Consider the following 21,379-nt stretch of genomic DNA (forward strand, 5'->3'; position numbering starts at 1 on the left):
TCTTCCACCATAGTTACCCCAGCCTTTGCCTCTGAGAATTTGAAATGCTGTCATCAAAACTGAGTGCTTAAAGCCATATCAGTACATGGAGTTCAATGAAGATGACAAAGATCAATACATCCATTCATTTTACTAAGGACAAAATGTTGATCCTTCAAACCATGAATAACTAAACTTGGGAAAGTACAATTCTGTCACCTAATAGATATCTTCATAGAATTCAGACAATTTTTTATAGTGCTTCATGGATAAAGAAGAAATCAAAAGAGGAAACTTTGAATATTTTGAATTGAATGAAAATAAAACCATGATAAGTAAAGTTTTGTATGATTTATGAGATGACACAAAAGTGTGCTGAGGGGAATTTTAAAATTACATAGCAATAATAGTAATGATAAAGACTGAAAATCAATCATTGCTTTTCCTGAAAATAGAAAAGCAAACAAGCTCAACACATATAATTTGGAAACACTGCAGTGACATTAGAAAGAGAGTAGAATAGGCCACCTTGACCTCTCCTTCCCTCCACAGACTCACTGAATTAACAGCTATGTGTGTATCAGCTCCTTCTATTCAAAATAGAAACAGTAGATGAGAAGTTCTGCATTCAAGGCAAGTGAGAAAATGCCAAAATCCTAAGTGGGAGGGAAAACTAAGACACATTCCTGCAATAAAATCCGTGCAGCAGAGGACCATACAGTTTGAAGGGAACACTCAACTCCCAGCTTCTCCTGGAGGAGCAAATGGTTTGATCCACCTTCTAGGTCTCTGATTCTGCAAATGCTAGTCCAGGGTCCAACTTCCAATTTACCTGCCTCTGGGAGGCCTAGGATTTCCAGTCTCCTGGGATTATAGAAATGAAGTGGCAGTTATGAATCTGTACCAGCACTTCGCACAGGTCCTCCCCTAGCTTAATGAAGAGTGAGCAACTCCCAGTTTCTCCATGGAAGGAGTCAGATGGCACATCTGGACCTTCATCTTTTCCAGCTCTGCCTGAGGAATTGGATTCTAACTAACCTGTCCCTGAGAGTTGGTGAAACCCAAAATTTGCATTTGTGCCTGGGCACTACAGAGAGCTAAATCATGGTGCAGAAGGCACAGAGTTTGAAGTAGCATGCAGGCGTTAACCACAGCTCCTTTCCCCAGGTCAGTGCAGAGTGAGCTAGGTGATAAACTCCAGTTGCCTGCTCCACCAAGTATTCTGACTTGTAGATCACTGCGTACTCTCTACTCCTGGAGGAGGCTGACTACAAAAACAGAAGTTTGGATGAGCAGAGAGGTTAGAGAGGTAACCAAAATTCTGGCCAGGCTGATTGAAAAGGCTGAATTCTGGAAAGGCTCTAATTCTGAGGCCAATCTGTGAAGGACATGTGGATGTTTAGTCTAAATGCACAGATATCAACACAGAGATTCCAGAAAAATGATCAACTGAGAAGTATGTTCAAATGAGAAGAACAAGATATCCATTGCTTTTTATCCTGACCCAACAACAGAATTCAACAACCGCCCACAGCAATCCTGACCTGAGTGAGGTGTGGGCTCTATACCATACACTGAGATCCACGATGGCAAAAGAGTAGGTGCACGTGGAGGTCATCTCTCTCCACAGATAGATCAGGAATATATACCTCCAGACACAGAAGATCTTGCAGATGCCAGCTGAGAACCTGACCATTGGAAAAGAATATATAGAACCAGGCAACACTCAGCAGGACAAAGGAAGGAGGGCAAAAAAAGAGGAGAGTGAGTAGAACTGGATCTGCATCTGGGGTCGGGAACTGAAGCAGGGACAGAGCTGCATGGGAGGGCAAATGTTTGTGACAAAGGTGAAGCACTGAGACTACTGGAGAGTGAAGCAGCTGACCAGTGAGAGTCTCAATGGAATGAGGATCACACAGACAATCCTTGCCACAGCTGTACCTACACCAGACAGGGATGCAAGTCTCCTAGAAAGTACTTCAGGTTGGAGCTGGAACATAGAGATTGGAAAGCAATCCCAGGGCAAGGTCTGCTGTTGACTGAAGGGAGATGGTGTGAGGGAACCTGAGAGAGGAGAGCATGCTTATGAAGGAAAGCCAGCTAACCTGAAGGCAGTGTGATACTGCTGAGTCACACACAGAGGATGGAGCCATCTCTATAGCCTCTCTCTCTGCACATATCAGCACCAGACAGCTGAAACAACACAGGGAGTGTGGTCCTCTAAGGACCTGACATGCAAAGCAACACAGAAGGACCCCAGCCAGGGTTATCTTTAAGTCCCTGATGCGAAGAACAACAAACAATGACCCCAAATGGGGGGTCTGTAAGCGCCTGAAGGGGTCAAGCAACTGAGAAGGCCCAGCCAAAGAGACCCTCTGATGGCCAGGTGCCAGAAGCTAGGAAACGACTCTAATAGGACCACCGATTCTGCAGCTGAGTCAGTTGGTTTCCCTGCACGCTTGGCACTCCCAGGGTTTCCATAATTCAAGCAGCTGTGTCACCTCCATGCTCAATCCTCACTGGGCAGAGCTGTCAGAAGCTCGAAAAATCCCTATTAGTCACATACCTCCGGTGACAATAGCCACAACTATGTATACGGAATTGCCATGGTCCCCATTATCCAAGCTCCTGTGTCACTCCCTAGCTCAATCCCAGAAGGACAGTACAAGCAGAGGCTACAAAAATCCCTAAGGGCACCATATTTCCTGCTGTCCTAGCCAGTGGCTCCCCTTAGTACCTGGTACTGCCAGGGTCCCTGCAAACCAAGCAACTGCACCACCTCCACATTCGGTCCTCCCTGGGGCACACCCAAGTCCTCCAGGGGAGCCTCAGGAGTAACTCCTGTGGACGACTCACATGCAAAGGTGGAGATAAAACCACAAGTGAAATCCAGGGGCAGGTGGCTAAGGAATAGAACCAAAACATTCCCACCAGTGGTACAAGCTGAAGATTGAATCCACATGATCAACTGGCAGACTTTGTACCTATGGGACAGATAAAGGACAATGGGAGTTGCTGGAAAGGAAAACGCACTAGCACTGGCAGATGTGGACATTAGAGCAGGAACATGCAAGAGCAGGACAGATGAGAGTCCGAGCTGTGGCCACAACAGGTACGAGACCAGCCCAGAACTGGAGGGCATCCTAGGGAGGAGAGGTGGGCTGTGACTCACATTGAGGAAAAGGATGCTGACAGCTGACCCAAGAAAAATATGTATTATTCTTATACTTTAATTTATTTAGAAGTTACTACTGGGTTTTTAAATTTTTGCTTGTTTTTTGCTCTCTGTTGTTGTAGCTGTTGATTTTAATACTATAATTAAATCTATTTACACTTTTGAGAAAATTTTTTAACCACACATTTAATTTCCTTTAAATACTTCTGCCTCTACATTGGTCTTTTGTGGTTTTGAGGGTTGTTTTCCTCTTTAATTTTCGTTTTTAAAAAAATTATTATCACTATTTTCCCACATATATTTTTTTGCTTGCTTTTCTTATTCTTTTTCTGTTGCTTGTTTTTCTTTAATATATGTAAAACTTCTTTATCTACCTCTATTTAAATTTGCTTTTCTAGCATTTCTTTCTTTTTTTTCTTCTCCTTGCATTTCCTCACTATGTTTATTAGTCTGTTTTGCTTTAGTTGTTTTATTCCCCAGTTGACATATGGCTCTGAATTCGTTTTCCAGTTTATACTTTTAGTCAGATTAGTTAATAACTAATTGATATCATTCTTACTTTCCTTTGCTCACTGGATCAATCTCTTCTACTTTTTTTTTTTTCCACTGTTTTGGTTTTGTTTATGTGTGTATACGTGTGTGTATATTTCCCACTTTTTTGTTAGTACTTGCCTGATTTTGTATCTGCCATTTGTCTGAGGTTTGTAGTTTGTTTCTTGTTTTAGTGTGTTTGTTTTATCCCCTTTAATGCCATTACAAACCACCTGTGGAATCTCACTTGCCCAGCCAGAGATCAGGCCCAGAACCTTTGCAGTGGGATCACTGACAAGACTCTAGACTGCTGTAAAACTCCTAACCCCAGGGAGTATTTATTAGTGAGAATTCCCATAAAAGCCTCCACCTGTATACACCTGGCATCACCCAACTGCCAGCAGCACCCATTGTAGGATGCCTCACCCCAAACAAAAACAAAAACAAAAACCAAGATAAAGACACAAACCCAGTCATGAGCAAACACGACTTCCACTTCATACAGCCCTGCCCATCAGAGGGGAAAAAAAAGAAAACTTGCCTCCTTTCACTAGAGTATGAACAAAAGTCACACCCAAAAGAAGCCTACACAAAACCAGTGACACAACCTTACACAGCAAGGGCAGAAACCAAAAGGAAGGAGGAACTCAACATGAAAGCCTGAGAAGAGGAGACATCAAATGTAATAATGAAAAAATGAAAAAAAAGCAAAGGTAAAAAAGTATTGCTCAAATGAAGGAACAAACTAGAAGCACACAAGACCTAAAATAAAATAAAATAAAATAAACCCTAACAGGAAGTAGTTCAAATACCTGAAAAAACATTCAGAATAATGATGGTAAAGATGTTCCAAAACCTTGAAAATAGAATGCATAAAATGCCAAGAAGCAATCAACACAACTAATATAATTACCAAGGATATAGAAGAACTAAAGAATAAACAAACAAAGATGACCAACACAATTACTGAAATTAAAAATACTCTAAGGTAAGGTAAGGTGAAGTCGCGCAGTCGTGTCCGACTCTTTGCGACCCCGTGGACTGTAACCTACTAGGCTTCTCTGTCCATGGGATTCTCCAGGCAAGAATACTGGAGTGGGTTGCCATTTCCTTCTCCACGGGATGTTCCCTACCCAGGGATCGAACCCAGGCCTCCTGCATTGTGGGCAGATGCTTTAACGTCTGAGGCACCAGGAAGAAGGCAACATAACAGGGAGGGAAACACACACACACACACACACACACACTCACACACACACACACAGAATACATGCCTTAACCACAACTCCAAGTGGAGAAATATCTCAAACACTCACATCTGCCACCAGCAAGTGGGGGAGGCACTGTTGCATTACTTAGGGTTAAGGACCAGTCCTGAATGCCCTGAGGACAATCTGAGGGAGCTAACATAAGATAGCAGCACAAATTGTGGGATGGAGAGAGAGAGGGGAAAAGAGAGAGAGAGAGAGAAAGAAAAGCTCTAACCTAAGCCACATCCTGGCCAGCTCACAGAACAAAGGATTGAGCGAATGCCAAAGGAGAGCTAGCAGGCTGCAGACCAGCTCCTTCCCCGCCACCCCCCACCCCCTGCTCCACTGGAGGTAGAGAGGCAGGCAGGTGACAGCCAGAGCCAGAAGGCAAGGGGCAATTTTGGCCCCAGAGATGGCATCCTCCACCAAACTGGGAGCAGGCTCCCACTTGCTAACCACGTCTTCCTGGGATATTGGTCGGTGGACATCTGCCAGGACGGTTGCAACCTGAGATCAGCCCCTCAGGGGAGACACACGGCACACCTGAGACAGCTCTCTTGCAGTGCACCCAGTAAACCAAGAGACTGGGACCAGAGAGGTGATAAGATGCACTGCACACCTGGAACAGTGTGCTCACCAAGCACCTGGTTACCTGAAAGTTCCCCTTCCGAGCAACCTGGAGTCTGAGCAGTTAGACAGGGAAAGCGCAGGCACCATGAGCTAGGGCAACCCAGCGTGGTCCGTACACTGTGAGCACTCCCCACACATGCCAGTGATATTTGTTTGCAGTATTCCTCCCTCCCCACAGCACTACTGAACAAGTGAGTCTAAATAAGTGGCCACCTCACCCCCTTGTGTCAGGGTGGAAATAGACACTGAAGAGACTTGCAAACAGAGGAGGCCAAAATAAACAAATAACAGGGAACTGCTCGCAAAGTGACAGGCAGAACAGATTGAAACCCTGTAGTTAGCATTGACCAAGCACTGGAAGGGGCCTGTAGACCTTGAAAAGAAGTATAAGTTGGAACAAGGAACTATGTGAAACTGAACTGACCCCACACTGCCCTCAAGAGCTCCAGAGAAATTCCCAGATTTATTTTTACTATTATCATTTTTTAATTTTTCAGTTCTTTATTATTCCTTTAATTTTCATTTTTATAACCTACTATTACCTTGCAAAAAAGACCCTATTTTTTAAAGCAAATTTCACATATGTATTTTTTATAATTTGTGATTGGTTTTGTATTTTTAATGTTGCATTTTTCAGAGTCTAACCTCTACTCTAGATTTTAAATCTTTGCTTTTTGTTATCTGTTATCAATTTTGTACCTTTAAGAATCTAATCTTCAGTACCCATTTTTACTTACGGGTGTGATTACTGGTTTGATTGCTCTCTCCCCTTTTGACTCTCCCTCTTCTCACCCAGGTCACCTCTATCCCCTCCCTCCCCATATGCTTCTCTACTTAACTGTGAGTCTCTCTGGGTGTTCTGGGCTATGGAGAACACTTAGGGAACTGATTACTGGCTAGATTGGTCTCTCCCTTTTTGACTGCCCTTCTTCTCCTCGTGGTCACCTCTATCTCTCTTCTCCTTCTTCTCTTCTCTATTTAATTCTGTGAACCTCTCTGGGTGTTCCAGACTGTGGACAGCACATAGGGAATTGATTATTGGCTAAATTGCTCTCTGCCCTTTGGATTCCCCTCTTCACCTCCTGGTCACTTCTGTCTTCCTCCTCCTCTTCTCTTCTCCATGTAACTCTGTGAACCTTTCTGGGTGCCTCTCACTGTGGAGATCCTTTTAACCATTTATCTAGATGTTTTATCAGCAGTGCTGAATGGATGGAGAAGTCTTGAGGCTACTGTAAGATTAAGACTGAAAGCATGAGGTAAGAGACATATATCCCAAACTTGAGAACACCAGACAACTCCTGACTCCAAGGAACATTAATTGATAAGAGCACATCCCAAACCCTGCATACCTACACTGAAACCAAGTTCCACCCAAGAGCCAACAAGTTCCAGAGCAAGACATACCACGCTAATTCTCCAGCAACACAGGAACATAGCCTTGAGCTTCAATATACAGGCTGTTCAAAGTCACACCAAACCAACAGACACCTCAAAACTCACTACTGGGCACTTCATGGCACTCAGAGAGAAGAAATTCAGCTCCACCCACCCGAACATGGACTCAAGCTTCCATAACCAGGAAACCTTGACAAGCCAAACGTCCAACCACACCCACAGGGAGCAACCTTCCTTTATTTTTAGTCAACAATAAAGAGGACCCACAAACTTCCAGCATACAGAAAGGCCACCCCAAACAGAACAATCTAAATAAAATGAAAAGGCAGAGAAATATTCAGAAGGTAAAGGAACAGGACAAATCCCCAATAAACCAAACACAAGAGGAAGAGATAGGGAGTCTACCTCAAAAAGAATTCAGAATAATGATAGTACAGATGATCCAAAATCTTGAAAACAAAATGAAGTTACAGATAAATAGACTAGAAATGAGGATTGAGAAGATGCAAGAATGTTTAACAAGGACCTAGAAGAGATAAAAAAGAATCAATCAATAATGAATACTGCAATAAATAAGATCAAAAGAACTCTGGTGGGAACCAACAGTAGAATAACTGAAGCAGAGGATAGGATAAGTGAGGCAGAAGATAGAATGGTGGAAATAAATGAAGCAGAGAGGAAAAAAGAAAAAAAGAATTTTAAAAAATGAGGACAACATCAGAGACCTCTGGGACAATGTTAAATGCCCCAACATTTGAATCATAGGGGTCCCAGAAGACAAAAAGAAAGGCCATGAGAAAATACTTGAGGAGATAATAGTTGAAAACTTCCTCAAAATATGGAAGGAAATAGCCACCCAAGTCCAAGAAAGCCAGAGGCTCCAAAACAGGATAAACCCAAGGTGAAACACCCCAAGACACATATTAATCAAATTAACCAAGATCAAACACAAAGAGCAAATATTAAAAGCAGCAAGGGAAAACCAACAAATAAGACACAAGAGGATTCCCATAAGGATAACAGCTGATCTTTCTACAGAAACTCTTCAGGCCAGAAGGGATTGGCAGGACATACTTTTAGAGATGAAAAAGAAAAGCCTACAACCCACATTACTATACCCAGTAAGGACCTCATTCAGATATGAAGGAGAAATGAAAAGATTTACAGACAAACAAAAGCTGAGAGAATTCATCACCACAAAACCAGCAGTTCAACAAATGATAGAGGAACTTCTCTAGACAGGTAACAAAGAAAACGTTTATAAGTAAGTAAGTGTTAGTCACTCAGTTATGCCCGACTCTTTGTGACCCCAAGAATGGCAGCCCACCAGGCTCCTGTGTCCATGAGATTTTCCAGGTAAGGATACTGGAGTAGTTTGCCATGTCCATCTCCAGGGGATCTTCCCAAACAAGGGATCGAACCCAGGTTTCCTGCACTGCAGCCAGATTCTTTACCAATTGAGCTACAAGGGAAGCTATTAAGGTTTATTAACTTGAATCCAAAACAACAAAATAAATAGCAATGGAATCATACTTAACAATAATTACCCGAAAATGTAAATGGGTTGAATGCCCCAACCAAAACACAAAGACTGGCAGAATGGATACAAAAACAAGACCCCTATATATGCTGCCTACAAGGGACCCACCTCAAAACAAGGGACACATACAGACTGAAAGTAGAGCGTTGGAAAAATATATTTCAAGCAAATGCAGACCAAAAAAAGCAGGAGGAGCAATACTCATATCAGACAAAATAGACTTTGAAATAAAGGCCATGAAAAATTACAAAGAAAGACACTAAATAATGATCAAAGGATCAATCCAAGAAGAAGATATAACAATTATAAATATATATGCACCCAACATAAGCACACCACAATATGTAAGGCAAATGCTAACAAGTGTGAAAGGGGAAATTAACAGTAACACAATAATAGTGGGAGACTTTAATATCCCACTCACAACTATGGATAGATCAACTAAACAGAAAGTTAGCAAGGAAACATAAATTATAAATGATACAATGGACTAGATAGACATAATGAATATCTATATGATATTTCACCCCCAAACAATGCATTTCACCTTTTACTCAACAGCACTTTGAACCTTATACAGGATAGATCACATACTGGGCTAAATCTAGCCTTAGTAAATTCAAAAAATTGAAATCATTCCAAGCCTCTTTTCTAATCCCAATGCAGTAAGATTAGATGTCAACTACAGGGGGAAAAAAAAACTATTAAAAATACAAATATATGGAGTCTAAACAACATGCTTCTGAATAACCAACCAATCATGGAAGAAATTTAAAATGAAATCAAAATATCCATAGAAATGAATGAAAATGAAAACACAGCAACACAAAATCTAAGGGATTCAGTAAAAGCAGTGCTAAGGGGAAGATTCATAGCATTACAAGCTTACCTCAAGAAACAAGGGAAAAATCAAATAAATAACCTAACTGTACACCAAAAGCAACTAGAAAAAGAAGAAATGAAGAACCCCAGGGTTAGTAGAAGGAAAGAACTGATAAAAATTAGGGCAGAAGTAATTGAAAAAGAAACAAAGGAGACTATAGCAAAAATCAACATAACTAAAAGCTGGTTCTTTGAGAAGATAAATAAAATAGAAAAACCATTAGCCAGACTCATCAAGAAACAAAGGGAGAAAAATCAACAGAATTAGAAATGAAAATGGAGAAATCACAACAGACAACACAGAAATACAAAGGATCATAAGAGATTACTATCAGCAATTTTATGACAATAAAATGGACCACTTGGAAGACATGGATGAATTCTTTAAAAAGTCTAAACTTCCAAAACTGATCCACGAAGAAAGATAAAATCTTAACAGGCCCATCACATGCACAAAAATGAAACTGTAATCAGTAATCTTCCAGTAAACAAAAGCCCAAGACCAGATGGCTTCACAGCTGAATTCTACCAAAAATTTAGAGACCTAACACGTATCCTACTCAAATTATTCCAGGAAAATGTAGAGAAAGGTAAATTGCCAAACTCATTCTTTGAGGCCACCATCACCCTAATACCAAACCCAGATAAAGATGCCACAAAAAAACGAAAACTGCAGACCAATATCACTGATGAACATAGATGCAAAAACCCTTAAAAAAATTCTAGGAAATAAAATCCAACAACATATTAAAAAAATCATACATCATGACCAAGTGGGCTTTATCCCAGGGATGCAATGATTCTTCAATATTCACAAATCAATCAATGTGATACACAATATTAACAAATTAAAAGATAAAAACCATATAATTATCTCAATATATGCAGAGAAAGCTTTGACAAAATTCAACATCCATTTATGATAAAAAAAAAACCCTCCAGAAAGCATGCATAGAAGGAACATAACTCAGAATGAAAAAGGCCATATATGATAAACCCACAGCAAACATTACCATCGAAGGTGAAAACTTGAAAGTGTTTTCCCTAAAGTCAGGAACAAGAGAAAGGTGCCCACTCTCACTACCACTATTCAACACAATGTTGGAAGTTTTACCCATAGAAATCAGAGGAGAAAACAGAAATAAATGGAATCCAGACTGGGAAAAAGCAGTAAACCTCTCACTATTTGCAGATGACATGATCCTCTACATAGACAACCCTAAAGACACTACTGGAAAATTACTAGAGCTAGTCAATGAATATAGTAAAGTTGCAGGATATAAAATTAACACACAGAAATCCCTTGCATTCCTATACACTAACAATCAGAAAACAGAAAGAGAAATTAAGGAAACAATTCCATTCACCAGTGCAATGAAAACAATAAAATAGTTAGTAATAAATCTTCCTAAAGAAACAAAAGACATATATATAGAAAACTATAAAACATTGATGGAAAAACTCAAAGAACACAAATCGATATAGAAATATAGCCTGTTCATGGATCAAAAGTATCAATATAGTGAACATGAGTATACTACAAAAAGCAATCTATAGATTCAAAGCAATTCCTATCAAGCTACTAACAGCACTTTTCAGAGAACTAGAATAAATAAATTCAGAATTTAGTATGGAAATACAAAAAAATCTCGAAGAGCCAAAGCAATTTTGAGAAAGAAGAATGGAACTGGAGGAATCAACCTACCTGACTTTAGACTATATTACAAAGCTACAGTCCATAAGACAGCATAGTACTGGCACAATGCCAAAAACATAGGTCAATGGAACAAGATAGAAAGCCCAGAGATAAACCCACGCACCTATGGAAACCTTATCTTTGACAAAGGAGGCAAGAATATACAATGGAGAGAAGACAATCTCTTTAACAAATGGTGCTGGGAAAACTGGTCAACCACTTGTAAAAGAATGAAACTAGAACACTTTCTAACACCATACACAAAAATAAACTCAAAATGGATTAAAGATCTAAACGTAAGACCAGAAACTATAAAACTCCTAGAGGAAAACATGGGCAAAACACACTCTGACATAAATCATAGCAAGATCCCCTATGACCCACCTCCCAGAGTAATGGAAATAGAAGCAAAAATAAACAAATGGGACCTAATTAAACTTAAAAGCTTCTGGACAACGAAGGTAACTATAAGTAAGTTGAAAAGATAGCCTTCAGAATAGGAGAAAATAATAGAAATGAAGCACCTGACAAGGAATACTCTCCATACTATACAAGCAGCTCATGCAGATCAATTTACAGAAAAACAAATGACCCAATCAAAAAATGGGTCAAAGAACTAACAGACATTTCTCCAAAAAGACATACAGATGGCTAACAGACACATGAAAAGATGTTCAACACTACTCATTATCAGAGAAATGCAAATTAAAATCACAATGAGGTACCATCTCATGCTGGTCAGACAGGCTGCCATCAAAAAGTCTACAAACAATAAATGCTGGAGAGTATGGAGAAAAGGGAACCTTCTTACACTGCTTGTGGGAATGTAAACTAGTACAACCACTATGGAGAACAGTGTGGAGATTCCTTAAGAAACTGGAAATAGAACGGCCATATGATCCAACAATACCACTGCCGGGCATACACACTGAAGAATCCAGAATTGAAAGAGACACAGGTACCCCATTGTTCATCATAGCACTGTTTACAATAGCTAAGACATGAAAGCAACACAGATGCCCACTGGCAAATTAATGGATAAGAAAGCTGTGGTATGTATACACAATGGAATACTACTAGTGATTAAAAAATGCATTTGAATCAGTTCTAATGAGGTGGATGGAAATGGAGCCTATTGTACAGAGTGAAGTAAGTCAGAAAGAAAACAGCAGTACAGTATATTAAGGCATATGTATAGAATTTAGAAATATGTTAATGATGACCCTAAATGTGAGACAGCAAAAGAGATAGGATGTAAACCACAGACTTTTGAACTCTGTGGGAGCAGGCAAGGGTGGGATGATTTAAGAGAATAGCATTGAAACATGTATATTATCATATGTGAAATAGATTGCCAGTCCAGGTTCGATGCATGAGACAAGGGCCTCAGGGCCAGTGCACTGGGATGACTTTGAGGGATGGGATGGGGAGGGAGGTGGGAGGGGGCTTAGAATGGGAGACAATGTACACTCTTGGCTGATTCATGTCAACATATGGCAAAAACCACTACAATATTGTAAATTAATTAGCCTCCAATTAAAATAAATAAATTAATTTTAAAAATGCTGTAGGAACATGCAGCATTGGATTATAATAGTAAAATGCTAATAGTAATATATAAATAATTACTTTAAATGTAAATGGATTAAACTCTCCAACTAAAAGACACAGATTATCTGAATGGATAGAAAACAAGACCCATATATAGGCTGTCTACAAGAGACCCACTTCAGACCTAGAGACACATACAGACTGAAACTATAAGGATGGAAAACATATTCCATGCACATGGAAATGAAAAGAAAGTTGGAGAGGCAGTTCTCATTTCTGACCAAATTGACTTTAAAATGAATATTATACAAGATAAAGAAGGGACATTACATAATGATCAAGGAATCCATCCCCAAAGAAGACAAAATTCTAAACATCTATGGACCCAGCATAGAAGCACCTCAGTACATAAGTCAAATACTAACAAACATAAAAAGGGAAATTGACAGCAACACAATAATGGTAAGGGATATTAACACCCCAGTTATACCAATGGGCAGATCATCAAAATAGAAAATTAATAAGGAAACACAAACCTTAAATGAAACATTAGACCAAAGGGACCTAATTGATATCTTCAGCATTTTCCACACAAATCCAAAAGAAGACACTTTCTTCTCCAGTGTGCTTGGAACATTTTCCAGGATAGACTATCAGATCAGATCAGTCGCTCAGTCATGTCCGACTCTTTGCAACCCCATGCACTGCAGCATGCCAGGCCTCCCTGTCTATCACCATGTACCAGAGTTCACTCAAAGTCACGTCCATCGAGTTGGTGATGCCATCCAGCCATCTCATCCTCTGTCCTCCCCTTCTCCTCCTGCCCCCAATCCCTCCCAGCATCAGAGTCTTTTCCAATGAGTCAACTCTTCTCCTGATGTGGCCAAAGTACTGAAGTTTCAGCTTTAGCATCATTCCTTCCAAAGAAATCCCACGGCTGATCTCCTTCAGAATGGACTGGTTGGATCTCCTTGCAGTCCAAGGGACTCTCAAGAGTCTTCTCCAACACCACAGTTCAAAAGAATCAATTCTTCGGTGCTCAGCCTTCTTCACAGTCCAACTCTCACATCCATACATGACCACTGGAAAAATCATAGCCTTGACTTGACAGACCTTTGTTGGCAAAGTAATGTCTCTGCTTTTCAATATGCTACCTAGGTTTGTCATAACTTTCCTTCCAAGGAGTAAGTGTCTTTTAATTTCATGGCTGCAGTCACCATCTGCAGTGATTTTGGAGCCCCTCAAAGTAAAGTCTGACACTGTTTCCACTGTTTCCCCATCTATTTCTCATGAAGTGATGGGACCAGATGCCATGATCTTCGTTTTTTGAATGTTGAGCTTTAAGGCAACTTTTCACTCTCCTCTTCCACTTTCATCAAGAGGCTTTTTAGTTCCTCTTCAATTTCTGCCATAAGGGTGGTGTCATCTACATATCTGAGGTGATTGATATTTCTCCCGGCAATCTTAATTCCAGCGTGTGTTCTTCCAGCCCAGCGTTTCTCATGATGTACTCTGCATATAAGTTAAATAAGCAGGGTGACAATATACAGCCTTGACATTCTCCTTTTCCTATTTGGAACCAGTCTGTTGTTCCATGTCCAGTTCTAACTTTTGCTTCCTGACATGCATATAGGTTTCTCAAGAGGAAGGTCAGGTAGTCTGGTATTCCTATCTCTTTCAGAATTTTCCACAGTTTATTGTGATCCTCACAGTCAAAGGCTTTGGCATAGTCAATAAAGCAGAAATAGATGTTTTTCTGGAACTCTCACTTTTTCTATGATCCAGCGCATGTTGGCAATTTGATCTCTGGTTCCTCTGCCTTTTCTAAAACGAGCTTGAACATCTGGAAGTTCATGGTTCACATATTGCTGAAGCCTGGCTTGGATAATTTTTAGCATTACTTTACTAGCATGTGAGATGAGTGCAATTGTGTGGCAGTTTGAACATTTTTTGGCATTGCCTTTCTTTGGAATTGGAATGAATTCTAACCTTTTCCAGTCCTGTGGCCACTGCTGAGTTTTCCAAATTTGCTGGCATATTGAGTGAAGCACTTTCACAGCATCATCTTTCAGGATTTGAAATAGCTCAACTGGAATTCCATCATCTCCACTGTAAAGGAGCAATATTACATAGGAACCTGGAATGTCAGGTCCATGAATCAAGGCAAATTGGAAGTGGCCAAACAGGAGATGGCAAAAGTGAACATCAACATTCTAGGAATCAGCAAACTAAAATGGACTGGATTGGATGAATTTAACTCAGATGACCATTATATCTACTACTGCGGGCAGGAATCTCTTAGAATAAATGGAGCAGCCAACATGGTTAACAAAAGAGTTACCCAAATGGTTAACCAAAATGCAGTACTTGAATGTAATCTCAAATATGACAGAATGATCTCCGTTCATTTCCAAGGCAAACCATTCAAATCACGGTAATCCAAGTCTATGCCCCAACCAGTAACGCTGAAGAAGCTGAAGTGGAATGGTTTTATGAAGACCTACACGACCTTATAGAACGAACACCCAAGAAAAAGAGGATAGACTATATTTGGGCCAAAAATCAAACCTCAGTAAATGATTAAACATTGAAATTCTATGAATTTTTTCTGACCACAATACTATGAGACTAGATATCAATTACAGTAAAAAACACAAACAGTTGGAGATTAAACAATATGCTTTTACATAATGAACAGGTAAGTGAAGAAATCAAAAGGGAAAACAAAGAATTCTTGAAACAAATGACAATGAAAACATGACAACTCAAAACCTATGGAATGCAACAAAACAGTTCTAAGAGGGAAGTTTATAGCAAAAAAAAAAAAGAAGAAGAAGAAGAAAAACATCAAATAGACAACCTAACTTTACACCTAAAACAACTGGATAAAGAAGGACATAAAAAAAAAAGTTAGTAGAAGGAAAGAAATCCTACAGATCAGATCAGAAATAAATGAAAAAGAAATGAAGGAACAATGGTAAAGATTAATAAAACTAAAAGGTGCTTCTTTGAGAAGATAAACAAAATTGTCAATTAGTCAAATCCATCAAGAAAAAAGGGGAGAAAAATCAAATCCACAAAATTAGGAATGAGAAAGGAGAGGGTAACAGACAACACAGAAATGCAAAGGATCAATAAAACGGACAACATCTATTCTTAGAAAAGTTCAATCTACCAAGACTGAACCAGGAAGAAATAGAAATTATGAACAAGCCAATTACATGCACTGAAATTGAAAATGTGATTTAAAAAACTCCCAGAAAATTGAAGCACAGGACCGGATAGTTTCACAGGTGAATTCTCTCAAACATTTAGAGACGAGCTAATGCCTATTCTTATCAAACTCTTTTAAAAAACTGCAGAGGAAGGAACGCTTCCAAACTCATTCTACAAGGCCATCATCACCCTAATACCAAAACCAGACAAAGACAAAATAAAAAAGAAAACTATAGGCCAATATCATTGATGAAAATAGATGGGAAAATCCTCAGCAAAACTCTAGCAAGCAGAATTCAAAAATACATTAAAAAGATAGCACACTGTGATCAAGTTGGGTTAATCCCAAGGATGCAAGCAGTCTTCAATATACTTGTGTATATCCATCAATGTCATATACCATATTAACAAATTGCAAGATAAAACCATATGGCCATCTCAATAGAGGCAGAAAAAGCTTTTGAAAAATTTCAGTACCCATTTATGATAAATACTCTTCAAAAAATGAGCAAGGAAGGAACCTACCTCAGCATAATAAAGGCCATATATGAGAAACCCAGAACAAACATTAGTCTCAAAGGTGAAAAACTGAAAGCATTCCCTCTGAGATCAGGAAAAGACAAGGGTGCCCACTCTCACCACTATTAAACAACATCATTTGGAAGCCCTTGCAACAGCAATCACAGAAAAAAAAGATATAAAAGGAATCCAGATTGGAAAAGAAGAAGCAAAACTCTCATTGTTTGCAGACAGACGATACTATACATAGAGAATCCTAAAGATATGTTCAGAAAATTGCTAGAGGTAATCAGCAAATTTAGCAAACTGACAGCATACAAAATGAATACACAGAAATCACTTGCATTCCTCTGTACTAACAATGAAACATCAGAAAGAGAAATTAAGGTATCAATACCATTTACCATTGCAACAAAAAGGATAAAATGCCTAGGGAAAAAACCTAAGGAGACGTAAGAGCTATATATAGAAAAGTACAAGACACTGAGGAAAGAAATCAAAGACAACATAAAGAGATGGAGAGATATTCCATGCTCCTGGGTTAGCAGAATCAACATTATGAAAAGGACTATACTACCAAATATAATCGGAAGATTCAATGCAATCTGTATCAAAATACCAATGCTATTTTTCACAGAACTAGAACAAAAAGTCATAATTCATATGGAAACACAAGAGACCTGAATAGCCAAAGCAATCTTGAGAAAGAAAAATAGAGCTAGAGGAATCAGCCTTCCTGACTTCAGACTGACTACAAAGCTATAGGTATCCAGACAGTATGGTACTGGCAGAAAAACAGAAATATAGACCAATGGAACAAGATAGAAAGCCCAGAGATTAACCCATACACCTACAAATAACTTATGTTTGACAAAAGAGGCAAGAATATACCATGGGGCAAATAGAGGGTCTTTCATAAGTGCTGCTGGGAAAACTCTGACAGCTACATGGAAAAGAATGAAATTAGACTACTTTCTAACACCATACACAAAGATAAACTCAAAATGGATGGAAAACACAGGCAGAACACCCTTTGTCATAAATCACAGCAAGATCCTCTATGACCCACCTCCTAGAGTAATGGAATAAAAACAAAGATAATCAAGTGGGATGTAATTAAACTTAAAAGCTTTTCCACATCAAAGGAAACTATGAATAAGGTGAAAAGACAATGCTCAGAATGGGAAAAGAAAAATACCAAATGAAACAACTGACAAAGGATTAATTTCCAAAACATACAAGCAGCTCCTACAAATCAATACCAGAAAAACAAACAACCCAATCAAAAAGTGGGAAAAAGACCCAAACAGACATTTGTCTAAAGACCTAAAATGGCTAATAAACACATGAATATATTCTCAATATCACTATTAGAGAAACACAAGTCAAAACTACAATGAGACATCACTTCACACCAGTCAGGAGGACCATCATTAAAAAGTCTACAAACAATAAATGCTGGAGAAGGTGTGAAGAAAAGGGAACCTTCTTGCACTGTTAGTGGGAATGTAAATTGATATAGCCACTATAAAGAACAGTATGGAGAGTACTTATAAAGCCAGGAGTAAAACCACTATATGACCCACCAACCCCACTCCTAGGTATATACCCTGAGGGAACCAAAATTGAAAAGGACACATGTACCCCAATGTTCACTGAAGTTCCATTTACAACAGCTAGGACATGGAAGCAACATAGATGTCCACAGATTAATAGACAAAGAAGCTGCGCTACATATATACAGTGGAATATTACTCGGTCATAAAAAGGAATGCACTGGAGTCAGTCCTAAGGAGGTGGATGAACATACAGCCTAGTATACAGAGTGAAGTAAGTCAGAAAGAGAAAAACAAATTAAAAAAAAAAAACAAATATCATATACTAACACATATACATGGAATCTAGAGATATTGTACTGATAAACCTATTTGCACAGCAGCAATAGAGACACAGACACTGAGAACAGACTGATGGACACGGCTGGCAGGGAGGAAGTAGGGGGTGGCATGTATGGAGAGTGTTAGCATGCAAAGTTAAACTACCATATGTAAAATAGCCAATGGGAATTTGCTGTATGACTCAAGGAATTCAATCCAGAGCTCAGTAACAACCTAGAAGGGTGGGATGGGCAGGGAAATGGGAGGGATGTTCATGTGGGAGGGGACATGGGTAAATCTATGGCTGATTCTTGTTGATGTTTGGTAGAACCCAACATAATATTGTAAAGTAAGTATACTTCCATTAAAAATAAATGAATATAAAATAAACAACCATCCACCCTTGAAATTCAATATGCCAATGGACCCAGGAGGAGGCTCGCTCATGCATGCATGAGGTAAAAGGCAGACAGATCTCTGTCTTGACTGTGATGCCTTCAGTGGCTCATGAACTATCTCAATTCCCTCTCAGCTGCACTCTAGCAGTCCTGGAAAACCTATCTTTAAAATTCATGCATGGATCTAAGTCCTTCTGTGAAACTCCAGGTATTGACAAGTGGACCTCTGTCTGCTTCATTCACACATCCTTCCACCCTGTGGCCAGATCCCTGTGGTTACAACTGACCCAGAGGGAAGAGCAACCTTTGACAGACCACCAGTGAGCTCGCACATAAATTTGGCTTAAATCTATGGCCCAGAACAAGAACACAAGATTAGTAGCACTGAAGCATATATATTGTCATATGTGAAGTGGATTGCCAGTCCAGGTTTGATGCATGAGACAGGGTGCTCAGGGATGTGCACTGCAATAACCCTGAGGGATGGGATTGGGAGAGAGGTGGTAGGGGGGGTTCAGGATGGGGAACACATGTACGCCCATGGCTGATTCATGTCACTGTATGGCAAAAACCACTACAATATTGTAAAGTAATTAGCCTCCATTTAAAATAAAAATTTTTTAAGTAAGAAAAAATAATTAAAAAAAGATGTAGTGCTACTTTGGGGGAAACAAAGGACAGGCTGTCAGTACCATTTCTTGTGCACTAATGTATCTAGACAAGACATACAAGCACACGAATTCTGACAAAACAGGGATGAGAAGTGTCAGCAGGTCCACTACAGAAGATCCGAAATAGCTGTGGAGTCTCTAGCAGGGTTGAAGGAAGTTGTCTCTCACCCAAAGGAGACTGGAACTTTAATTAGAAAAACAGCACCACAAAACTTCAAGGAACATGAACATCATGTATAAAACAAAGTATAAAAATCTTCAGTATTCACATCCAATTGGCAATGTGTGATTTATCCAGTGAAGAATTCAAAATAGCCATTTTAAATAACTCGGTGTGCTATAGAAAATACAGTAAGATACTTGAACAAAAGCAGGAAAACAATAAACAATGGACAAAACAAGCAGTTTAATAAAAATATACAAATCATAAAAAAAAAAAAAACCAGAAACTCTGGTGCTGAAGGTTCCAAGGATGAAATGAAAAAAATCATTAAAGAGCATCAACCACAGAGTCAAAAAGGTAGAAGAATCTGTGAGATAGATGATATATCAAAGTTGCCCTGTCTAGGGAGATTAAAAACAAAATTAAATTTAAAAAAAGAATGAAAAAGAACAAAGAAAGGCTACATGATATATGCTACATTGAAAACAGAACTGATTTGCAAATTACTGAAGTTCCAGGAGGAGAAAAGGAGATGGGGCAGAAAACATATTTAAGGAGTAATGTCTGAGAACTTCCCAAATCAAGGATGCTATTTGAATATCTAAGTTCAGGAAGCTTACAGGTGACCAAACCAAATCAACTTAAAAAATCCTCTCCAAAATACGTTTATAATAAAGTTGCAAAAATCAAAGAAAACTAGAGAAGCCTTCAAGCAGCATGAAGAAAAAACAAACAAGCTAACAAAACAAAAACCTTGAAATTTACTAAGAAGCCTTCATTTGGATCTTAGCAAATCTCTCAGCAGAAACCTACTCGGCCAGGAGAAAGTGGGATGATATATTCCAAGTGTTGAAAGAAAAAACTACCAAAGAAGAATACTTGAAAATATCATTCAGAAAAGAAAAGAATATAAAGATTTTACCAGACCAACAAATACTGAGGAAAGAGAACACAACTAGACCTTCCTTGAGGAGGGCATGGCAACCCACTCCAGTATTCTTGCCTGGAGAACCCCATGGAGGGACGAGCCTGGCGGGCTGCTGCCCACAGGGTCGCAAAGAGTCAGACACAGCTGAGGTAACTGAGCAGGGACACAGACCTTCCTTACTGAAACACTTAAAGGAATTATTGAAGTTGAAATAAAAGAATGCTAATTCATTCCATGAAAATACCTAGTACACTGGTAAATTTAAGTGCACACTCACATTCAGAACACTGCAGTACCTTGAGATGGAATGTTAAACACAGCTATTTAAGAGTTAAAGTACAGGAATATAAAAATTACTATATCTACAATTATTTTTTAATTAAGTACACATTATAAAAAGAGGTAAATCATGACATCAAAAAGATAAAATGGAGAAGGGTAAAAGGAAGGAGATTTAATATGTGGATGATGTTCATATACTATCAGCATAAAATACAGTGCTCTTTCTGTAAAGAGTTTTATGTAAATCTCAAGGTAAAAGAAGCAAGAATCCATACTAGATTTACAAATGGTAAAGAAAAGTTTATTAAATGCCTCCTACTACTACAAAAATCATGAATTCAAAGAGGCAAGCCATCAGAGGAAGGAAAGAATTCGGAAACTATAAAACATCCTGTAAAATAAAAAAGATAATATTAATACATCCTTATCTATCAATAATTACTCTAAATATAAAGGATTGCATGTTTGCATGCTAAGTCACTACAGTTGTGTCTGACTCTTTGAGACTCAATGGACTGTAGCCCTCCAGGCTCCTCTGTCCATGGAACTTCCCAGGCAAGAACAGTGGAGTGGGTTACCATTTCCTTCTCCACTGTTCTCTTCTACCTCAATGAAATTCTTAAGCAATTAATTTGAATTACTTATCAGACAAATCATCCATATCTATTATTTGGGGTCAGTAACTGAAAAACTATT

The 21,379-nt window shown here is 39.0% G+C and overlaps 1 protein-coding gene across 3 annotated transcripts in view; it reads right to left on the reverse strand.

Annotated features, from left to right (window-relative positions):
• The window catches only part of LOC102184713 (complement factor H), a 73,851-nt gene that overhangs the window by 35,845 nt on the left and 16,627 nt on the right, over positions 1-21,379 (reverse strand). The window lies entirely within an intron of this gene.

Source organism: Capra hircus, chromosome 16 (genome assembly GCF_001704415.2).
Source record: "Capra hircus breed San Clemente chromosome 16, ASM170441v1, whole genome shotgun sequence".
Lineage (NCBI taxonomy): Eukaryota > Metazoa > Chordata > Mammalia > Artiodactyla > Bovidae > Capra > Capra hircus.